Source organism: Miniopterus schreibersii, assembly GCF_964146895.1.
Source record: "Miniopterus schreibersii genome assembly, chromosome: Y".
Classification (NCBI taxonomy): domain Eukaryota; kingdom Metazoa; phylum Chordata; class Mammalia; order Chiroptera; family Miniopteridae; genus Miniopterus; species Miniopterus schreibersii.
Window position 1 is genome coordinate 59,335 of NC_138120.1, and position 5,593 is coordinate 64,927.

Genomic DNA, 5,593 nt, shown 5'->3' on the forward strand with positions numbered 1-5,593 from the left:
GTGGGCGTGTCCCGTGCTCAGGGGTTCCACAGGCTCGGGGGACCCGGCGCAGGCGGACGGGGCAGACGCCGGCTCTGGGCAGCTTCAAAACGGCCGCGCCGGGCGCGCTCCCAAACAAGGTCGCCTACGTCTTGCGTCACCGCGACGCGTGGCGTCATCACGGCGGCGCACGTCGCTGCACGGCGGCACGTACGCCTCCCTGCCTGCAGAGGCAGCCGGCAGCCGGGGATTTCCCAGGGGCACTTTGGTGGGGCCGAGGGCGCGTAGGGGCGGGGGCGGGGATGGGGGGGCGGCCGCCCCAAGCCGGGTTGTCTTCCTTTTAGGCTTTTTAGGGGTGCGGCCCAAGCGGGCGAAGGGGCCCTAGGACCTAGGAGGTACGAGCATGCGCGGTGCTGCTTGCTCGCCGGGGTCTGGGGGCGAGGGGGAGGAGGTCGGTAGGTCGAGCATGCGCACTGCGTGCCCACCGAGCGCGAGCTGGAGGCCCTGAGGCCTGCGAGGGAAGGGAGGGGGAGGATGGGCGTGCGCGCTGCGTGCGCACCCGGAGCGAGCGGGCATGCGCGCTGCGTCCCCCCCCCCTTCCCGAACGAGCGGGCATGCGCGCTGCGTGCCCGCCGAGGACGGGAGCGAGCGTGCGGGGCGCGGGCGCGAACCGAGGCTGGAGTTTGTGCAGCTAATGGGCACCTTCCCACCGCAGGAGGCTCGTTGACATTAATTTTGTTTCTCAGCCCTAACGGTGGGTTGGAGCCGTGCAGCTATAAACGCTGGCCTTTTAGGAGGAGGAGGGGCTGTCTTTAAAATTGCAAAGATGATAAATCTGTTCCGATGGAGGTGAAATGAATGAAATGACTTTTTTTTTTCCCCTATGCCTAGTTTATTTCAGATTATACTTGTGACAGGGTCGGTAAATCATCCACGTTGCACATATGCACTTTTTCCCTTTATTCCTGATTTTTTTTATTTTGCAAGATTTGTTTTAAAACAAAATTTTACTAAAGTTTTTTGCCTGGTTTTGGTCCCTTTTAGGGGTCCTGAGCTGGGCTGGTGATTTTTTAGGTCTGATGAGCTGGGCTCTGCTGCCTCTCAGTAGGATAAACATAGCCAGATTCACCCCATGACTCTTTTAAATACGGTTCTATTTTGCGTGTGGAACTGTTTCAAACTCAGTTTGTTGGGCATGGAAATCCGCGTGTCCTGGGTGATGACAGGGCCACAGGAGGGGTTTCTGTGAAGTTCTGTCCGTGAACCTGGAAGCCAAGGCCTGTGTGGGGGACGCTGTCACTTCTGGCGAGAAGTAAACAGCCTCGCCGATGTCTGTCTGACTTTATCGCATACAGACCTCTTGTCGATGAACAGACGTCCCTTTCACTCGGTGTTTAATGAGCTGCCTGTCAGGGTGCATTCATCAGCGGTTTCGGGGGGAATAGGGGTTTTCGGGCTCCTGCACAAGACGGCTTTATCCCTCCTGGGGCAGCGGGGAGGCCGAGGGGAGAGCCTGTGCGGCTGCCAACCGGACAGAAATAAACGGCAGGACCCAAACAGAATGCACCTTCAGTCTGTGCTGGCTCAGGGATCCTGCTCCAGGAAGACAAAGGTGTGTTGTGGGGCCTGGGATGTGGACAGCCAGCCCCCAATGGCAGCAGGAGTCTGCCTATGGCACAGATGGAGGTTCAGCTGGTTCCTTCCATCCGCCAGGGGTGGCGGGAGATCCTGGGGACAGAAGAGTGGAGATGGGGAGGGTGCAAATGGGAGAATTCCAGAGGACTGCATGGAGGAGGGGGCTGAGCAACAGCTGAGTGGGTTCCCATGGTGTGTTACCTGAGCCCGGGTCCTTCCTCTGGCCTCTCAAAGCTGGGACACACCTCCAGCTTCAGCCACACCTGGATCTCACTCCATCCCTTCCCTAGGAATCACACACAGTCTGCTTCTGCCACAGCCCCATGTCAACGGAAGAAACATTCACACCTGTGAAGAATTGCTGTGCGTGTATTTGAGCCCAACTGTTGACAATTGTCTGGGAGCAGAATCTCAACAGATTGAGGTGATGCTCCAGAGAATGGCAGTTCTGCACCTTGTTTTATGCATTACAATCCAAAGAGGAGACCTAAGGGGGTCCCATGAAATCCACGGGTGATAGATGAGGGAGGCGGGAGAAAGCAAAGCGGGGAAACCTTGGGATTGGGTAGAAAGTAAAATGATAGACACACTTCTTTTACTCAGGTGGGTGCAGGATAGTTAACAGTCAACAATTAGTAACAACGAGGGGATTTGTAGTATCCACAGAGGGGAGCCTGTGCCCTGAGGGGTCCAGGAAAAGGGAAATTACTTTGCCATTCCAACAGTATGTGATCATAGATGCAAAAAGACAATAGACAGGCTCAGTTCTGGTAAAGATGGACCTTTGTCGGGGAAGATGCCAGCCTAGGACGCGACTACCCATGATAAACTGCTTCTAGTTTAAAAATTTTTTCATTTCAAACCATCCTCTGTGGTTCCTTTAGGTCTCTGAGTTTGCAAGGCAGCCCCGCAGGCCTCCCCTGAGCTTGTCGGGTGAGCATGGGGCCCTTCTATTGTCCACATGCAGGCGTTTGATTGCACAGTCGGGCCTGAGAAGTGAGGACGTCCCAGAGAACGTGTCCTAGAGGTGGATCTTCTCCAGCCTGGAGCTGACCCTAAGCTCCAAACATAGTGGCTTGTGCGGCCAGAGGTGGAAGAGTGATGGAGTTTATACGCACCAGGTGTGTGCACCTAACTGCGCTCCTTTTGTCCTGATCTCGTCGAAACGGACGCTGGAGTCACCATTAAGGGACACGTGCTAGACCTCAAGCCGTTGCCTCTCCAAGTAGCTGACAAGACATCTATTTAATACAGCGTGTCCAGGTCCTCTTCTGATTGGCGGGTCTGGGCTCTGTTTATGAATTCCGTCTCGGTCTTGCCCTTTTCCCGTTTCTACTCGCTTTATTGCTGGCTGATTCCCTTTTCAACATTTGGTTTCGTTTCTGGCTCCATCGGCCTGCCTTTGGGACAATTTGAAAGTGAAGGAATTTGCTCTTTTGCTGGGCCCTTCTCATCGGTGGACCCCACGTGCGGCGGACGGGCAAACACATTCCATTACGGGGATATTGCCTATTCCGTTATGGTCGCCGAAATGTTTCCTTCTTGTGAACCCCACACCCCTGCACCCCCTGATTAAAAGCAGAGTGGTTTTCCTCGATAGGTTTTGAGCGACAGAACCATGAATCAGATGGCCTTTGAAGGTTTTTTCCAGCTAAGACTGCTTTATGGCCACTCCTTATGGGCTATTGTTTAGCTGTGGCCAGAACCAGGGCGGGGGGGGGGGGGGGGGGGTGCATTAAAGTTTTCTACCTAAGCAGTCGCATGTCAGGTAAACTGCCAGGTGGGCCTGGTCATTTAAAAAACTAAGTTTATTTTCTTAGAGCCCATTTTGATATGGTTTAGAGGAATGAGAGTTGCACAGATCAGGAAGATTGAAACTAATTTATACTAGCTCTAGCCCAACTAAAGAGAACCGAAAAAAAAGAAAAGTTGAGGACTGCTCCAAGTTGCCCTTTGATTAACCACAGAAAGGCTTTTACAGAGGTAGTGTACACATGTGGGGTCTTGTTTTGTTTTATTGTGGGGTTGGTTTGTTTTTTACTATTTGTGATCTACCTTTTCAGACAGTCACTTTCTGTGTTCAACGTCCCAGTTTTTAAAAAATATGTTTTTATTGCCCTCGCCGGTTTGGCTCAGTGGTTAGAGCGTCGGCCCATGGACTGAAGGGTCCCGGGTTTGATTCCGGCCAAGGGCACTTGCCTCAGTTGCAGGCTCCATCCCCGGCCCCGTCAGGGCACGTGTGGGAGGCAACCAATCGATGTCCCTGTCACATCGATGTTTCTCTCTCTCTCTCCCTTCCACTCTCTCTGAAAAGCAATGGAAAAAATATCCTAGGGTGAGGATTTTTAAAAATACATGTTTTTATTGATTTTATAGGGAGAGAGAGAGAGAAACATCAATGATGACAGCCATTGACCGGCTGCCTCCTGCACGCCCCGTCCTGGGAATCGAGCCCACAGCCCGGGCGTGTGTCCTGACCGGGAATCGAATCAGCGACCTCTTGGTTCACAGGTAGACGCTTAACCGCTGGGCCACACCGGCCTGGCCCACATCCCAGTTTTAAACAATGACTGGCAGGGGCTGGGATGCTCAGAGGTCACAGGCCGTGTGGCCCCCGTCCTCTAAGTGACCACTGACTGCCGCACCTTTTTTCTTTTGGTGTCTATCCAGCTGCCGTCTGAATGCTTGTTACTAGCTGTGGGTTCTTCCCATCAGCTTGCCTGCCCCTACCAGTCTCTTCTCTCTTAATTTACTCACAGCGTGTCTATTAAGCCGGAACGCGGCCTAATTAAACTGGTTGGAATCGGCTCTTCTGAGCATGGGCTGAAGCCCGAGGACAGAGGTGGATAGAAGGGTTCGTGATCTCCCGGACTCGCAGTGTAGCGGGGAGGGCGAGGGGAATTGTGTAACCAGGTAGTTCAGCGAGCAATTATACAGCACAGCGTGGGACTGAGATAGGAAACAAACAGGAGAAGGACTGGTGGAGGGAAGGGAGAGAAGCCTGGCAGAGGCAGTGGCATTTAAGTGGAGTCCTTTGTTAAAAATCCTCACCGTAGGAGTGAGGGTATTTTTTCCATTGATTTTTAGAGAGAGTGGAAGGGACGGGGTAGAGAGAGACATGGATGTGAGAGGGACACATGGGTTGGTCGCCTCCTGCACGTGCACCCTGACGGGGCTGGGGATGGAGCCTGCAACTGAGGTACGTGCCCTTGACCAGGAATCGAACCCGAGACCCTCTGGTGCACAGGCCAATACTTAACCACTGAGCCACGCTGACCAGGGCTGTTTGTTTTAGAGAAGAAGGGAGGGGAGGGGAGAGAAACACTGATTTGGTGTCCCACCTGTTCATACATTCACTGGTTGATTTTTATATGGGCCCTGACCGGGAATCGAACCTGCGACTGTGTCATTTCAGGATGACGCTCTAACCAACTGAGCTACCCAGCCAGGGCTTCAGTGGAGGTTTTAAGGATGGTTAATACTGGACATCAGAATGCATTGAAGGAGCCCACAAGAAACAGACGTAGAAACAGCGTTCAAAGTTCTCTCGTGAGGGGCCTCTGTTATCCGCAAAGACGTCTGGACCGTCTCACATACAAGCAATTAAATTAGGAGGCTGGAAACATAGTGACACTTGTTAGGCTGAGCTGAAACGTCAGGCGAACCTGTTGCTTGTGATAATCACGCAGGCGGAAAATGTGCCCAGTACAGCTCCGGCTTTGGGAAAGGGTCGGGAACCACAGCCGCGGGCTGGTTGTCACTAGCCACCTTGATACGTTAGCAGGTGAAAGAGATGTTTGCAAGGAATGGGCTCATTTGCAAGCAGAATTCAGAGACAGCACAGGCAGACCCAAAATTACAGGGTTATTTCATTCCATCAGATGTGTGTTCATCCCTGGCCGCGTGGCTCAGTCCGTTGGAGCATCACCCTGAGCACCAAAAGGTTGTGGGCTCAATTCCTGATCAAGGGCACGTACCT

The 5,593-nt window shown here is 53.2% G+C and overlaps 1 long non-coding RNA gene across 2 annotated transcripts; it reads left to right on the plus strand.

The window, feature by feature from the left end:
* Positions 1 to 931: 931 nt before the first annotated feature.
* Positions 932 to 3,234, plus strand: LOC308551966. Of its 2 annotated transcripts, none has more exons than XR_013998077.1 (3): positions 932 to 1,591; positions 1,905 to 2,038; positions 2,499 to 3,234. It is a non-coding gene; the product is annotated as an uncharacterized lncRNA (long non-coding RNA). The 2 variants fall into 2 exon arrangements; XR_013998078.1 differs by having other exon boundaries at positions 1,934 to 2,038; positions 2,499 to 3,210.
* The last annotated feature ends 2,359 nt before the right edge of the window (positions 3,235 to 5,593 follow it).